The sequence below is a fragment of the Cervus elaphus genome, chromosome 15, assembly GCF_910594005.1.
Source record: "Cervus elaphus chromosome 15, mCerEla1.1, whole genome shotgun sequence".
Lineage (NCBI taxonomy): Eukaryota > Metazoa > Chordata > Mammalia > Artiodactyla > Cervidae > Cervus > Cervus elaphus.
Window position 1 is genome coordinate 69,010,867 of NC_057829.1, and position 14,332 is coordinate 69,025,198.

The following is a 14,332-nucleotide window of genomic DNA, read 5'->3' on the forward strand; positions in this document are numbered from 1 at the left end:
CTTATTCCAGTGTACTTGTCATTTCTGAAATGTGTTTTCATATGTAGAAGTTCAACCTGGTCTTTCTGTTATATATTCATATATGTCCTTAAAGTATTCATATAGTTCTTTCAGTTCAGTTGGGTCACTCAGTTGTGTCCGACTCTTTGCAACTCCATGTACTGTAGCATGCCAGGCCTTCCTGCCCATCACCATATAGTCGTTTACCTTCTTTTATATACAGTATATAGTTATGTAACTATTTTAATGCACTTCCCCATTACTTTTATCATCTGTGTTATTTCTGGGTTCGTTTTGGTTGGTATATTTTTCTCCTCGTTATGACTTGTATTCTCCTGCTTTTCATTCCTGTTATTTTTTACCTAGATAGTATTATGAAGTTTACATTGTTGGATCTGACTATCTATGCACTTATTCAAATATTTTGAGGTTTATTATGGAATATAGTCAAGCTATTTGAAGAATGACTTATGAGATTTGCTTTTAAAGTGGCACCAGAGCAACCTATAGTTTTGAACTTATTATATCTTCATATGAGGATTATATTAAGCATATATATATATGAGATTATATTAAGCATATATAATATGAGATTATATTAAGCATATATATATGAGATTATATTAAGATATAATAAGTTCAAGACTTATTATACTTATCAAGACTTATTATACTTATCAATACTTATCAAGTATTCTTCTGAGTATTCTACCTATTGCCCACTGTGTTATGAAAATTTGATAATATGACTGGTTGGAAGACCAGTTATTCCTCTCTCTTTGTGAGCACTGTAAATTTCTTTGCCAGCTTTTTACTGATTGTACTTTCCCAAGCCTTGAACAGTTGCTTCAGATACATGCTCTGATCAGTACTTACCTGAAGACTTATAAGTGGGAAGTGGGGCATCTGTATATCTCAGAATATGATTTGTTCTCTCTCTCTGCATCTCTCTCCTGCCTGGTACTCTTTCTTATGATTAGTCTTACTCTATTGACCTACTTGGAAACCCAACATTAGTACTGAACTCAGGGAGGCCAACAGTCTCTGCCCTGGTTCCTCTAACCTGCACTTCAGCCTAGAAACCCTCCCTAGGTGTAAGCTGAGGTGCAGTTATACATGTTTCTTCATTTGTTGTTCCTCTCCTGGGGATCTCTGTCCTGCACTGCCTGTTTTCCAATACTTGAAAATGTTTGTCTAGTTTTTTGCTTTTTCCCCCTCCAGTTTTCATTATTTGGCTAAGACAATTGGGTAAATTCAGTTCCAATTACTTTATCTTAGCTAGAAACCAGGATTAAAATTTATTGTTTTCTTTTGAACACCTTGAATGTTTCTTTGGCTGATGTCTAGTTATTGTACATGTCTTATTTTACTGTGAATAAGAACTCATTTTTCCATTATGCTCCTTGATTTGTTATTACTGGCATAAAGGAAAGGCTATTCATTTTTCATGTGTTATCTTTAAGTCTGAATGTGCTGTGCTTAGTCGCTCAGTTGTGTCCAACTCTTTCTGACCCTGTGGACTACAGCCTGCCAGGCTCTTCTGTCCGTGGGGATTCTCTAGGAAATAATACTGGAGTGGGTTGCTGTGCCTGCCTCTAGGGAATCTTCCTAAACCAGGAATCGAATCCAGATCTCACACATTGCAAGCAGATTCTTTACTGACTGAGCCACCAGGCAGGCCCAACAAATACTGCATGGGTAGCCTATCCCTTCTTCAGAGGATTTTCCCAACCCAGAAATTGAACTGGGGTCTCCTGAATTGCAGGCAGATTCCTTATCAGCTGAGTTACCAGGGAAGCCCTATATCTGGGTAGCTTACCAAAATAAACTTCTTCATTACTCACAGAATTTTTCCAGTGATCCTCTTAGGTTTTCTGAAGGAGTGTGTGTGCTCGGTCATGCCCAACTCTTTGCAGCCCTATGGATTGGAGCCTATCAGGCTCTTCTGTCCATAGAATTTTCCAGGCAAGAATATTGATTTGGGTTGCCATTTCCTCTTCCAGGGGATCTTCCCGACCTAGGGATCAAGCCTGTATCTCCTGCATTGGCAGGCATAGTCTACCATTGAGCTGCCTGGGAAGCCCTTAGATTTTCTAGGGCAATAGTTAATATTATTTATAGAATATACATACTGCTACTTTCTAAAAATATTATATTATCTCACATGTCCTTTTGTTTCATTGACAAGATTATTGTTGTTGAATAATAGTAGTTTTGGGCAAAAAAAAAAAAATTTGTCCTTGGTTTTAAAAATCCAGTGATTGTCTTCATTAAATATGATGTTTGCTGTAGATTTAAGGAGGACATTATTAAGTTAATAGTGTTTTTCTGCTCCTAGTTACTAAAAATTGGTGAATTTCATCAAAATATTTTAAACATTATTTGGGCTGTCTTTTGTTCCTTCTCTTTTATCATTAATACTATGAATTGCACTGACAGATTTGCTAATGATAGCTTATATTCACTGTTGTTCAGTCATCCTGTCAGACTCTTTGACACCCCATGGACTGCAGCACACCAGGCTTCTCTGTCCCTCGCCATCTCCCAGAGTTTTCCAAGTTCATAGCCATTGCATCACTGATGTCATCCAGCCATCTCATCTTCTGATGCCCTCTTCTCCTTCTGCCTTCAATCTTTCTCCCAACAGGGACTTTTTCAGTGAGTCAACTATTCACACAAGGTGACCAAAATACTGGAGCTTCAGCTTCAACATCAGTTCTTTCAGTGAATATTCAGGGTTGATTTCCTTTAGGATTGACAGTTTTGATCTTTTTGTCCAAGGGATTCTCAGGAGTCTTCTTCAGCACCACAGTTTGAAGGCATCAATTCTTTGGTGCTCTGCCAATTTTATGGTCCAGCTCTCACAACCGTATGTGACCACTGGGAAGACCATAGCCTTGATTATAAGGACTTTGTCGGCAGAGTGATGTCTGTTTTTCAACACAGTGTCTAGGTTTGTCATAGCTTTCTTGCTAAGAAGCAGTCGCCTTCTGATTTCATGGTTGTAGTCACCATCTGCAGTGATTTTAGGGCCCACGAAGAGGAAATCTGTCACTACTTCCACCTTTTCCCCTTCTATTTTCCATGAAGTTATGGGGCTAGATGCTATGATATTAGTTTTTAAAATTGTATTTAGTTTTATTCCAGCTTTTTCACTCTCCTCCTCCACCCTTATCAAGACTTTATTTAGCTCCTCTTCTCTTTCTGCCATTAGAATGGTGTCATCCACATATTTAAGGTTGTTGATGTTTCTCCTGCCTATCTTGATTCCACCTTGTAACTTATCCAGCCCAGCATTTCTCATTACTTGCTCAGCGTATGAGTTAAACAAACAGGGTGACGACAGCCCTGTCATACTCCTTTCTAAATCCTGAACCAATCAGTTGTTCCATACAGGGTTCTAATTGTTGCTTCTTGACTTGTATACAGTTTTCTCAGGAGACAAGTAAGATAGTCTTGTATTCCCATCTCTTTAAGAGCATTCCACACTGTGGTGTTGGAGAAGACTCTTGAGAGTCCCTTGGACTGCAAGGAGATCCAACCAGTCCATCCTACAGGAGATCGGTACTGAATATTCATTGGAAGGACTGATGTTGAAGCTGAAACTCCAATACTTTGGCCATCTGATGCGAAGAGCTGATTCATTTGGAAAGACCCTGATGGCAGGAAAGATTGAATGCTGGAGGAGAAGAGGACGACAAAGGATGAGATGGTTGGGTGGCATCACCGACTCAATGGACATGAGATTGAGTAGACTCCGGGAGCTGGTGATGGACAGGGAGGCCTCCTGACATGCTGCAGTCCATGGGGTTGCAAAGAGTCGGACTCAACTGAGTGACTGAACTGAACTGACAGTTAGTTATGATCCACACAGTCAAAGGCTTTAGCATAGTTAATAAAACAGAGGTAGATGTTTTTCTGGAATTCCTTTGCCTTTTCTATGATCCAGTGGTATTTACCTTCTTTGTAAAAAAATCCTTATTAATCATAATATGTCAGTTCTTTAAAGTATAGTTGGATTCAGTTGTATATTAGTTATCTAGAATATTTGCATATGTATTTATATGTTACATTGATTTCTGTGTTTCACAAACTGAAACCCAAGGAAACCAATATTCTATAGATTTAGTCTCATTGTAAGATACTTACATATAGTGCTCTATTTTGATAGCATTCTAAATTTATACACATCTAAGCATAATGTTATGTGGGTTATGTGGATCAGCACCCTACAACTGAGAACTTTTATCAAGTCCAATGTCCTACTTTGCTTTTGTGCTTAAGATGGTATTCTCACCAAGGTTAGATTGAAAAATGACAAGGTGTACAGGCAACAAGGGATAGAAAAGAGTGAAGAACTGGGTCATTCTTAAAGAACATATTAATATGGGCGTATCACACCCAGAAGAATTTAATCATGACAGTTAATGATGTCTTAAAGTTACAGGTGTATGCATTGTGTGATTAGGAAGCCCCTAGCACTTCCTATACAATCTTGGACCTGACTCTAGATTAAACCAGAATCCATAAAGTTGGGGCTTGGACATCAGTTTTTTTTGTGTGTGTGTTTTTTTTTTTAATAAATATTTCTAAAGTGCAGCCAGAAATGAGAAGCACAGACATAGTCTTTCCCTCAAACTATTAATTTGTAAAAGTAAATGAAGTTATAAATAAGTGATGAAGATTTTATCTACTTCTATTCTAGCAATAAAAGATAAAATAGCCATTTAATGCCTGCTTTCAAAGTACCACAATGCTAATTTATTTTCAAGTGAGTTTGGCATATCTACAGACTTGTTGTATGGCACCTGATTAAAATTGATGTTTGAAGAGTGTGAGATTGCTCATTAGCAGAGTTTTTGAAAAATTATTAGTTCTGATGATTTGTAACTAGTAAACCAAACTTTGAACTTTTTAGTAATTTAAAAAAAAATGTATGTGAACAGGCATACTCATTATTGGTTTTATTAAGCTCAATGTCTAAAAAACAGAAAAATAGTCCTTTCCTCTATCAAGTCCTATGCCACTTATTTACCTTAATGCAATAGTTGAAATTGGGTAACTAGAAATACATTCTATAATCTTTCATTTTTTATAGGTATGCATTTATTTTGTGTGTATTTTTTTTAGTGTTGAAAGTGAAAAAGCTAAAACTAACATGGAATTGGTGACTCAGATGATAAAGTGTCTACCTGCAATGCGGGAGAGCCGGGTTTGATCCCTGGGTCAGGAAGATCCCCTGGAGAAGGAAGTGGCACCCCACTGCAGTACTCTTGCCTGGAAAATCCCGTGGACGGAGGAGCCTGGTAGGCTACAGTCCATGGGATCGCAAAGAGTCAGACACATGGCTGAGCGATTTCAGTTTCACTTTTCAACCTACTTTTAGCTTGTACATATATAAGTACTATGTGAATCAAAATGTGATTCTGCAGTCTTTTAGACTCTGTGGGAGAGGGCGAGGGTGGGATGGTTGGGGAGAATGGCATTGAAACATGTATATTATCATATGTGAAACGGATCGCCAGTCCAGGTTCGGTGCATGAGACAGGGTGCTCGGCGCTGGTGCACTGGGATGACCCAGAGGGATGGGATGGGGAGGGAGGTGGGAGGGGGGTTCAGGATGGGGAACACATGTACACCCGTGGTGGATTCATGTCAAAATATGGCAAAACCAATACAATATTGTAAAGTAATTAGCCTCTAAAAGAAAATAATAATAATTAAAAAAAATAGTGGTTCTGTAAGACTTATTTTTCTGAAAAAGGGCTCATTTATTAGAGTTCGTATGTTTTTTTCCAAGCTTATCTTTGACTAAAATTTTTTCTGAATTTTACTCAGTTGCTATAATTTTAAATAATATGAAAACCAGGCCATCCTTAATGCTATGTGTTGCAAATCTCTGGTAAAACAAACTGGGCCTAGTTCTTTTGGAGTGTGCTGAAACTATCTCTATGACATCCCTACATTTATCCATTCAGGTTTCTATCTTCTGTTGCAATATAGCCTCTAGATTTTCTAGATTATAAAATATAATTCAGTATTTACTTATAATTTTTCAAAGAACTTATGAATCTGTAGTCGTATTTCCTTTATTATTCTTAATGTTATTATTTCATGTTCTTGTTCCCTTTTTTCTCTCTCTCAAACGATTTTTGGGAGGTGATTCAGATTTCCCAGTTTTATTTTGAAATATATAATCCGTATCACTAGGTCATGCTTTATTTTAAGTGATTTTTGTCTTTTAATGAGCATTTTTGTATGTACATGTTCTATTATACATGTTACACAACAAATATAAAATGGTATTTATTTTCTTTTGCCTTAAGCTAAGCTCTCTAATCATTAGATTTGTAATGTCACTGACTTAATTTTATGAGATTTACAATAGTTACCCTGATATCTGTATTTAAAGAAGAGGAAAGGATGAAGGACACAGATACAGATGGAGATGTAATATTATTACTGATCAGGAATGCTTGCTTCAGAGATGTGGAAAGAGAACCTATAGGAATATAAGGTTGTAAAAATGAAGTAAAGCATTAGGAAAAATAATGTACTTATTCTTTATTTGTTCAAGAGAGTCTTAAATGCCTACCCTTGGTGGATGGTTATATCAAAAAGCCTTTAGACGAATCTCCATGATAGTAAGAAATGTATAAAGTAGGATCACTGCAGACAGTAATTGCAGCCATGAAATTAAAAGACACTTGCTCCTTGGAAGAAAAGCTATGACAAACCTAGACAGCATATTAAAAAGCAAAAACATTACTTTGCTAACAAAAGTCAGTCTAGTCAAAGCTATGGTTTTTTCAGTAGTCATGTATGGATGTGAGAGCTGGACCATAAAGAAGGCTGAGCAGTGAAGAATTGGTGTCTTTAAACTGTGGTGCTGAAGAACACTCTTGAAAGTCCCTTGGATAGCAAGAAGATCAAGCCAGTCAATCGTAAAGGAAATCAGCCCTGAATAGTGATAGGAAGGACTGATGCTGAAGCTGAAACTCTTATACTTTGGCCACCTGATACAAAGGACTCATTGGAAAAGACCCTGATGCTGGGAAAAATTGAAAGCAAGAGCAGAAGGGGGAGACAGAGGATGAGATGGTTGGATGACATCATTGACTCAATGGACATGAGTTTGAGCAAGCTCCAGGAGATAGTGAAGGACAGAGAAGCCTGGAGTGCTGCAGTCCATGGGGTTACAAAGAGATGGACACAACTGAGTGACTGAACAACAACAAAATTATATTTTATTTGCCAAAATACACCAAAATCAGAATACCAGAATGATAGAGTTTTGGAATACAGAAATGGAAAGTCAGTTTGAAAAAAAAGCAAAACAAAACACTGCAATTTTCATAATTAGAAAACATTTTGGAAATATTAGGAGTTATAGGTATATATATTTATACATATTTAAAGGAAATACCAGGGTTCAATATAATTTGAATACCAAAATATCCATCTGTGTTTTTCTTTAACAAATTAATTATTATGAAGTGATTTACAAATCCTATGTGCCACATGAATACTAAGTGATTAGGCTCAAAAGTGAAAGTAGAAATATCAGTATTTATAGGGTTATATAACTTAGAATATTTATAGGGTTGGAAAAGAAATTAAAAGTACCAAAATGACAACCAGTTGAAAGTTTCTAAATATCCCCTTGATCTGAAAACAATAGAAAGTTTGGGCCCTGTATTTTTAAAAAAATCATTTTGTTTGTTGGCTTCAAATATCCTGGGAATTTAATAACACTTTAGTGCCCCCAAATGGCCCCACAAGAGGAACTGAAAAACACAAATATATGATCACTCTTGATGAGGCAAAAACTGATCCAGTTTATTATTATCTTCACAAATACTTACACCTGTACATAATTCTACACTAAGTACTAAACTAATATTGTTGGTTAGATTGTTAATCAGGAAGGAGCAGAGTTCAGACGACCAGAAGGGTCATCTGTGTTTCTAATTGTTTGCCTACAGAGAGTAACTTGCAAGGATTCCTAGGAGTCCCTAACCTTATTTTGAATAAATTGATCAGATTGTGTTCCTCTAGGCTAGGAAAGCCAACTCCTAAAACTATGCCTTGCATAAAATAGGCATTTGGTATATATTTACTAATAGATGAGTTCATTGATGCAGACAGTAGGAGAGGTCTATTAGGACAGCCATTGAAGGAACAGCAGAGAATACCAATTGCAGGAAGAAATTTCACTCTCTCTTTGTATCTCATAATTGAAGTTTCCTTAAAAAATAAGTTGAGATTTGACTTGAGCGTTATTTGCCGCTAGAGTGAGAAAAAATTCCTGAGGGTCTAAATCCCAATTTTCCACCAACCTTTGGGTGCTTATACTTACATTAAAAAAAAAAAAAAAATCTTAGTAGCTCAGAGCTTCATGGACCCTTCATATGGTTACTCCTACTGATGAGGAAACTGTGGCCCAGAATTGGTGAACTGGCCAAGGTCATGTAAATCAAGCTCTGATGTCCTTTCCACTGCACCTATAAATGCACTCTGTCAATCACTGATCTTATCAATGACCCTATCTCAGCCTAAAATGTTAATGATTGTAATACAAGGAAAGCATAAGTATCCAAAGCATAAAATGACTTAAAATTGCCCAGTTAACTCTTTCCCTCCTTATTGCACAGATAAGGAAACTGAGGGCTGGAAAAGAGTAGCAATTTCCCCATGGATATATAATAATTTATATGGGTAATGATGCAGTCATCAATGAAAAGTGAAATTAAGATCCATGTAAACACTTAACTAAGGCTGGGACGTGTTAATGCATTTTAAATTAGTGTTCCCATGGGTCAGCTATAGATTTAGAAGTTTTTATTTTCCTATCATGAAAAGACTTAATTATTCAGATCAAGCTACCCTAAGAGACATGCAACAAATAATAGATGGCTGATCTATTCATTGAGGAAATTACTGAACACGAAATTGTTTCTCAACAAATCTACAGTGAAATAGCAATTCAACTTAAATTGCCAGTGAAATAGCCTTAAAAAGCTGAATTTTCCATTTTTTTCATCAAAAGCATTAAACTGTACACTTTAGACACATTTCTTCTCTAGATACAAAGTTTTTCCTGAAACCTTTCGAATAACAATGGCAAAATTAGCTCATTGTGTAATTTATCCACTTTTTTCCAGCTTTATTTCAGTCTCAAGGAATCATTCTTTGACTCAGATTCATCAACATCCATTTTTTTTATAATATCATCTTTTGCCAATAAATGTGTTAATTAACAGTGCTCCATTATTGTCTTCCACATTTTTTCTTTGTAGCTAATATCTAATCATAAAATTTTGTTGCTGGTGCATTATTAGAAAGGGATAGTGTAAGGTTTTTAGACAATAACAACTTGTTGGAAAGCCAACAATATTCTCCATCTTCACATGATCCTTAAATAGCTTCTTGACTGACATGTCAAGAGGTCTAGCTACATCATAAGGAATTTCACCCAAGTCTGTGCATGCTCAGTCAATGACTGCCACCACTTTGTGACCTCTCATAGCTTATAGAAAATGTAAGATTTCACCCAGAATTTTTAAGATGCTTGTATTTGAAAGAGGAGCAAATGATTATCTCTGAATTGAGGAAATACCCTGCATTATTTCAGACATCAAACCATCTGCTTTCTATCCTCTAGCATGGAGAAAAACAAATATAGTGAAAGCAAAACACTCTCTTTTTCACCCTCCATCCCCTAATATCCCTGGTGCTTGCTAAGTCCAGTGTGTGCCCCCCTGCTTCAATTTCCATGAATTCAAGGATGGACAGATTTTTTTGTGTAATATTCAAGTAGCCCCACATTAGACTTTTCATTTGAATCCAATTTTATGAACTGCATCAAGGCTTTTACTCCAAATTTCAGTCATCTCAAGGTCAATGCCATTTCTAAAGAAACCACCTGTACATTAACCGTGTAAAGTACTCTTATCCACAGTTCGTCAGAGGTGAGGTTCTAAGAAATTCTGAAAAAATGGCATGATTTTTTAAACTTGCAAGCTCCAGACAATACAATATCCTCCCCCCCCCCCCCCCCCCCTGAAAATTACAGAAAGCTCCTTCAAACCTGAGGTTACTCTTTGCTATAATCCAAATGTATTCTCCCTTTGCCCTTGGAATGGCAGTCCTAGAACCCTCTGACTCCTTCAGATAAGCTGTTGATTGGCCACAGAAGGTTCCCTGAGCTGGGATTGCAATAGACTTAGTGGTGAGAGGACAGAGATATTGACAGACTGTATGTACAGTGTCTGTTCATTGCACATGGTGCCTAGACAGATGAGTTTTATAAGCCCTGTTCTAACCATATATATTCCAAGAAGTGTCTCTTCTCTCTGCCTTCCTGGTTCATTTATTTGGAAACTTTTCTGGCATTTGGCAGGCTCAATTTTACCCTTTTCATTTACAAAATATGGGGGAAGGGATTAGACAACTTGATTCTCTGTAAACAGTACATACTTCATATATATATTTTTTTTCATTGAATCACTGAGTAAGACATTGTTAAATTATTCCATCATCCTTCAATCAGTGGAACATGATTACTGAATCTCCACTAATTAAAATTGCTTTTCAGCAAATGGATCCTAAACACAACACCCAACTTATATACATTTAGAACAAAAGACAAATGAACATGTGGGAGAAGCCTGGGCCCAAAAAAGAAGCATCCTTTTGGGGGGGACGAATTTCATTCTTCCTCATGGATGTTTTTGTTCTTTGTCCCATTGAACTGCTTACAGCTTTGCAAACTGGCCACATTTCCTCCCTGTGGCTACCATACCATTTTAAGGTCTATATAACTTCAGTTCCCAAATTTACTCCTCCTTGTGGTTTATACTTTTCAAAAGTATCAGTGCATCTCTCTGACCCTGACTGAAGTGACTTAACACATGCACACCTCACTGGCCTCTGCTCTTCCATAACTCTCCTATCTACACTACAGGTTACTTGCATGTCTCAATTCTCTACTTTGAATCTGCAATCATTTTCAGATAGAGATCTCTTCTCCATTCACCATCTCCAGCCCCCTAGTGATAGACAAAGTGCTTAGGATCAAAATAGTTTTAGAAGGCACCTACCTGTTCTCAAGTAACTAAAAATACAGATTGTTAAAAACACAGATGCTAAGTTGAATCTGACTCTTTTGATCCCCTGGACCGTAGCATGCCAGGCTTTCCTGTCCTTCACTCTCTTCCAGAGTTTGTTGAAACTCATATTCATTCATTTGGTGATGCCATCCAACCATCTCATTCTCTGTCATCCCCTTCTCCTGCCCTCAGTCTTTCCCAGAATCAGGGTCTTTTCCAGTCAGCTTTTTGTATAAGGTGGCCAAAGTATTGGACCTTGAGTATAAAATGTATCATAAAACAGAAAAAGTGAGATTGTACCAAGTTGTAATTCTTCAGTTGGCTCTACTGAACTCTGTTTTATTTTAAAATTTTCATGGCTAATTATATTTTGGAAATAATGCATTATTATATTTTGTATTATATTTTCACATTCACAGTGTACATTAATGTATTAAAAAACCTAAGAAATGCTTTCTTATAAACACCAAATTAACTTGAGTTATTATTTAACTTTTGGGTGTTTTTTAATGTGCGCTGTGCTGTGTTTAGTCTCTCAGTCGTGTCCTACTCTTTGCAAACCCATGGATTGCAGGGGTTGGATTGCAACCCACTAGACTCCTGTGTCCATGGGGATTCTCCAGGCAAGAATCTTGGAGTGCGTTGCATGCCCTCCAGGAGCTCTTCCCAGTCCAGAGATCGAACCCAGGTCTCCCGCATTGCAGGCAGATTCCTTACCAGCTGAGCCACCAGGGAAGCCCATGAATACTGGCATGGGTAGCCTATCCCTTTTCCAGGGGATCTTCCTGACCCAGGAATCAAACCAGGGTCTCCTGCATTGCAGGTGCATTCTTTATCAGCTGAGCTACCAACTGGTAATATTTGTGATATTAGTCAAATAAGAGAGCTTTTCAGAAATACTGTGTGTAATATGTGTCTTGTACTTTTACAGAATTATTAAAATCTAGGATGCCTGTTTTTCATAATAGTTAGGTTGCTCCCTATCAGTTTCTTGCTGCCAACTACCTTTTCAGGCTCATCTGTTACTCCATCCCTCTCTTTATGTGTGTTGCAATTCATTCTCATTCCTCCACATCTTCATCTTTCCATCCCACTTCAGGACCCAGGATTCTGATCTATCCAGGTGACCCCAGCTGAGCTTCCAACTGGTTTTGGCCAATGGGAGACAGCAAGGAAATATCAGAGTACTGGAAGCTACGGTGGTTGTTCCACAAACTGTCTGTCTCTGTTGGGCTGTGTTGGCAATGGGTTTATTTCTCTTCCAAAGGCCAAAATTCCTATCAGGTGTTTCTTTTCCCCTTGCCTCTTCCTGTCGTAATTACTTCCTACTATTTCTGTCATGGCATGTTCTATAATTTCATGTAACCCTTCCAAATATCTTGCCAAATCCCCATTAGACCCTCTTTAATTGTAATTTTTAGCCTGTTAAAAGAAACTATAGGCCCTGAATGAAGTCACTTGTGCTGAGCCCCATATTAGCAAACCAATACTCAATACCTAAGTGCAAACTTCAACTTCTACCAAGAATACAGTGTTAACCCAGTCAGTCTGGAACTTCCTGATTAGCAGTAATGAGGTAACCCACCTGAGTCACCCCTTCCATCCCCTTTACTATTTGCTAGGTTGGATCCTATCCAATTCATGAATCATCGCTGTTGTTGTTCAGTCATGCCCAACTCTTTGCGCCCCCCATGGACTACAGCACACCAGGCTTCCCTGTCCTTCACAATCTCCCAGAGTTTGCTCAAACTCATGTCCATTGAATCGGTGGTGCCATCCAACCGTCTCATTCTCTGTCATCCCTTTCTCCTCCTTTCTCCTCCTGCCTTCAATCTTTCCCAGCATCAGCGTCTTTTCTAATACGTAGGCTCTTTGTGTGAGGTGGCCACAGTATTGGAGCTTCAGTTTGAGCATCAGTCCTTCCAATAAATAGGGTTGATTTATTTTAGGGTTGACTGGTTTCTCCTTGCTGTCCAAGGGACTCTCAAGAGTCTTGTTAAATAGAGTTAATTCAATCTTAATTTTACTTGGGTGAATTTTGCCTGTTTTTTGTTTCCTCCTAGGACCATACTTGCAGACTCCCAAACTGTTATGTTATCATTCCAGCAACCACACAGATTTTCACTTCTTTCTTCACACTGGTCTCTGAGGTTGGAATGCCATTTCATTCATCTTCTAATAATAGGCATCCTCATAATCAGTCAAGGTCTATTCTGACTGCTGTTTTTTCTTTTCAGTTTTTACTTCTTTTGAAAATTACATCTACACCTTGCTCCCGATTCCACTTAGACTGAACAGACTGTCCCACTAGCTTGTAACCTCCCCATCAGTTCAATTCAGTCACTCAGTTGCATCCAACTTTTTGCGACCCCATGAACTGCAGCACACCAGGCCTCCCTGTCCATCACCAATTCCCAGAGTTTACCCAAACTCATGTCCACTGAGTCAGTGATGGCATCCAACCATCTCATCCTCTGTCATCCCTTTCTCCTCCTGCCCTCAATCTTTCCCAGCATTTTCAAATTTCCCAGTCTTTTCAAATGAGTCAGCTCTTCACAGCAGGTGACCAAAGTATTGGAGTTTCAGCTTCAACATCAGTCCTTCCAATGAACACCCAGGACTGATCTTCAGGATGGACTGATTGGATCTCCTTGCACTTCCAAGGGACTCTCAAGAGTCTTCTCCAAAACCACAGTTCAAAAGCATCAATTATTCAGTGCTCAGCTTTCTTTATAGTCCAACTCTCATATCCATACCTGACCACTGGAAAAACCATAGCCTTGACTAGACAGACCTTTGTTGACAAAGTAATGTCTCTGCTGTTTAATATGCTGTCTAGGTTGGTCATAACTTTCCTTCCAAGGAGTAAACTTCTTTTAATTTCATGGCTGCAATCACCACCTGCAGTGATTTTGGAGCCCCAAAAATAAAGTCAGCTACTCTTTCCACTGTTTCTCCATCTATTTGCCATGAAGTGATGGGACCAGATGCCATGATCTTAGCTTTCTGAATGTTGAACTTTTTCACTCTCCTCTTTCACGTTCATCAAGAGGCTCTTTAGTTCTTCATTTTCTGCCATAAGGGGGGTGTTATCTTCATATCTGAGGTTATTGATATTTCTCCCAGCAATCTTGATTCCAGCTTGTGCTTCATCCAGCCCTGCATCTCTCATGATGTACTCTGCATATAAGTTAAATAAGCAGGGTGACAATATACGGCCT